We start from the raw sequence: 4191 nt of genomic DNA, 5'->3' as shown, positions 1-4191 counted from the left end.
TTTTCTACATTTTTGGCAGCTAGTCAAAAGATCTTCTGGTCCTAAAGTTGGGAAGTCTCATTTTCCCAAGTTCATATCTGGTCTCAGATATTTAATATCTGTATGACCCTTGGCAAGTCACTTAATTCTGTTTGCCTCAGTTTCCTCATTTGAGCTGGAGAAGGAAGTGGCAAATCACTCCAAAATCTTTGCCAAGAAAACCCCAAATGTGGTCACAGACTCGCACATGACTGAAATGATTGAACAAACAACAAACAAAAATAGTCCTGGTCTTTCTGTGTACTAGTTGTTTGACCTTATACAAGTCGCTTCCACCTCTCAAATTAAGCCTTAGTTTTCTCGTCTGTAAAATGAGGATTTCACCTGCCCTGTGTACTCACAGAATTACAAGCCATAGGATAAAATACAAATTCCTCTGGCATTTCAAACTTCACAGTCTTGCTCCAATCTTTGGACTTTTCCCATTATTCCACCTCACACAAATTCTGTAGTCCCGCTAAACTGGCTTATTTGCTGTTCTTCATAGATGACATTCTATATCCTATGTTTGCCTTTTCACAGACTATCTTCCATACCTAGAAGTGCTTTCCTCCTCCTCCTCCTCCTCTTCTTCTTCCTCCTCCCACCTATCAGAATTTCTAGCTCCCTCCAAAACTCAGTTCAAGTTATGTCTCCTATTTAGGTGCTGTCCACTCCCCCCAAAATTTTGATATATTTACTTTAGATGAATTATATTTATTTATCTTTATCTATGTTGTACCCCCTTGTAGAGTATTAGCTCCTTGAGGGCAGGGACTTTTGTTTTTGTATCTCCAGTGTCTTGCACATAAATGTTTAATAAATGCTTGTAGAACTGAAGAATGTTTTTTTAAGGTGCCTTGAAAAATAAAAATCTATGTATGTATATGTAAAATATTGTCAGTCCTGGATACCCACCCATATTCTTTCTCATTTATATAAAATTTTAATGAGAATGGTCTGTACATGTATCAAGGTCTTTTATTGCTTTTTAAAAAATTTTATCTTGTACTTAACAAACATCAAACATGTATTTCCATATATATAGAAGTGCAGAAAAAGGACTATACACAAAACCATGATGAAGGTAGTAGCATGCATTAGGCAGATTTTCACAAGCAAGATTATCATTGGACCCTCCAAAGCATTTGATTTAGTAGAGCAAAATAACACCGTAAAAGATTTTCCAACAAGGTATTTCCCATGCATATTTTAAAATCATGCAACATTCCTTGAAAGATGCTAACAACAGAGGAAATCTCATTTGGCTACCCTTAGATCATTTCAATTTAAACGAAACAGGAACAGATGTATGCGAAAGTATTTATTAAGCAAACATTAAGTGTTGGGCACTGAGATTACAAACAAAAGAAAGATAGCCCTTGTCCTCAAGGAACTTATGCTCTAATTGGGAAAGACCATACATATTGAAGAATGGCAGCCTGGGAGCAGTGTTTTATAATAGGAGGTCATAGGCTTGGTGAGTGGCACTATAGGACAGTTGGTTGACATGTTCTTTCCAGAAATGGTAGTGTGATTTGATTACTGTTCCCAGAGCCAGTAGTGAAAAGCAGAGGAGGAAAAGGGAACACAAGAAGAGTAGCATAATGGTGGGGATAGGTAGGCTAGTTGGACAAGCTGGCACCAATCAGAAATGCAGGGCTCTAAGGCACGAGTCAGATCAAGGATGTGTGGCCTGGAGACATCTGTAGTTAAGCTCACTAAAAAATATTTCCTGCTGTTATGAAGGAGGTCTAGTGAAATACCCAAGTGAAGGAGGGATTCCTGACTGAGATCCTCCAGGTGCAACTTTACACAGGCATAATCATGCTCAATATTTTTTAAAGCACCTACTATGCTCCAGGCATTGTGCTAAGTGCTGGGGATGCAAATAAAAAAAAAGATAATCCCTGCCCTCAAGGAGTATACAATCTAAAGGGGGAAGATATTACACAACAGGAAGCTGATAAACGGGTGGGAGAGGCTACCATTTGTGAAGTGGAAACTGGAGCAACAGGTGGAAAATGTGGTTATTCTGAGCTCTTGCTTTATAGAGGGAAGACTTTGGGAGGTCCCAGGCTGACCTCCAACCCTCCAATCGGAGGGAAGATGGATACTGAGTGAATGATGAGATTTCAGGTGATGAACTTATCCTGGGGAAGGGGATAGTCCTAGAATCCAAAGCAAGCATCAAAGCAGCTGATGGAAAATGAGACAGATGATAATATTGATAACATCAAGCCCCAAAACACCAGCAGAACCTTTGAAAGGGCATCCAGAATCATTTTAAAGAGTTTGGCCTGATTCTGCACACAGGAAAAACTAAGTGGATAAAAGATAACTATTATAGTCTCAGCTATGACATACATGCCACTAGATGCCATCCCACCTCTCCTCTTTTCTGCTCCTTGAGAAAGGTATGCACCAGGTGCCTCTGCTTGCTCTTCTCACTCTCTTCTAAACCTCTGCACTCTGAGTTCTGACGACATCATTCAAATGCAACGAATCTATCCAAAGATACCAATGATCTCTAGTCAAATCCAATGGCCTTTTTTCAATACTCGTCCTTGATTTCTCTGAAGCCTTTGACACTGTCAATCTCCCTGTCCTCCTAAATACTTTCACTTCAAGTTTTTCATAACATTGCTCTCCCCTGGTTCTTCTTGTATGATGGTTCCTTCTCAGTCTCCTTTAGCTCCCAGCCCCCTCATTCTGAACTTATACAGTGTAGGGGTCAGGTGTGGGAAAGAGCCTTTTCAGATACACAGCAGGACACAAAAAGAGGGTTGTATATGAAACTGAATCTTCATTTAGTCCCACATGCTTTTTTTAAAAGTATATAATATGCTTGCCTTCTCAATGGGTGGGGGAGGGGTTAGAGGGAGGGAGAGAATTTAGAATTCAAAGTTTTAAAAAATGAATGTTTAAAAAAATAAAAAAGCATGTATATTCATATTACTTTCAAAATTATTCTGCTTGTCTATAGTTACTTCTGAACTTTGTTCTGTGCATTTTTTTTGATTTTACGTCATTTATTGACCCATACTCTTCCCTTTTAAATAAGTCTATCAGCCTGCCACCCCCCCCCCCCCCCAGTCCTCCTCAGACAATCATTTCCAGCTGCCTTGCATATTCGATGACCTGCTTAGCCAGCTCTGTGGAGGGGATAGTTGTATCCTCAGGCTTCTGCTGCTGGCACTTGAAGCTGTAGTAATTGCTGGGGCCCAGGACCCATCCTCTCTTTTTGGCATATTCAGTCATCTTGGGGGTGGTGAAGAAAAGGATTCTCGTGGCTTCTGCAAACAGGATCTTTTCATAGGCCTTCTCAATGCAGCCGGCAATCTCATCCCTTATCGTGTCCAGCAAAATGTCAATGAAGAATGTGTAGCTCTCAGCAGGGATATTTCCCTTGGCCAGGAACACCTTATTGTAGCTTCCTTCCATCAGGTACTGCTCTAAGGACATAGGGTGCTTGATGTAGACGTTGGTATGGATGTCCTTAGCAGGTAGTCGCTCCAGCTCGGTATGGAACTCGGTTCTGGGACAGCAGGAAGAGCAGATTGAGGCCCAGAAGCTGGTGCATGTAGGCCGACTCGGGGAGCTGCTCCTTGTTGTCAAAGTAATAGCATTTAAGCTGAGCCATGTATCGCTCAAAGGAGGGTATGTCCTTCCGCAAGATGCTCCACTGGGCACCAATCTCCAAGATGTCACGGGCCAGGATGAGCTGCTGTTTGGTCAGTTTTGTGCCCGTGGTAGGCAGGAAGTTGAGCTCCAACAACACCAACTTGAGGCGGCCCAGCTCCTCGCCGCACTTGCTCAGGTTGGGGCTCTTGCGGTTCCACTCGCCCTTGAGCTGCTTGTACATGCCGGCGGCTGCCTGCAGCACCGCCCCGGGACCCCCAGTCCCGCTCGCCCCCGGCGGCTCCGTTCGCCGCCGCCGCCATCTTAGCCTGTTCTGTGCATTTTAAAAAAAGTTTCAATGACCACCTTTTTTTATTGGCACCTCCATTGCCAGAATTACTGTTGAGGTTACCACCATTCTCCTGGTCACCCTAGCTTAAAATTTTGATGTCATCCTCAAGTGCTCATTTACAGTGACCCCATATATGTAATCTGTTACTATATCTTGTCATTCTACCTTCACAGAATGCCATCCCCTTCTCTGTATAGCCA

General features: G+C 42.5%; 1 pseudogene; it reads right to left on the bottom strand.

The window, feature by feature from the left end:
• Nucleotides 1–3100: 3100 nt before the first annotated feature.
• LOC118838821 lies at nucleotides 3101–3962 on the bottom strand (annotated as a pseudogene).
• Nucleotides 3963–4191: the final 229 nt, after the last annotated feature.

This window comes from Trichosurus vulpecula, chromosome 2, assembly GCF_011100635.1.
Source record: "Trichosurus vulpecula isolate mTriVul1 chromosome 2, mTriVul1.pri, whole genome shotgun sequence".
Taxonomy (NCBI): domain Eukaryota; kingdom Metazoa; phylum Chordata; class Mammalia; order Diprotodontia; family Phalangeridae; genus Trichosurus; species Trichosurus vulpecula.
Note: the sequence above shows the minus strand (reverse complement) of the source record. Positions and strands in the feature narration are given on the sequence as shown.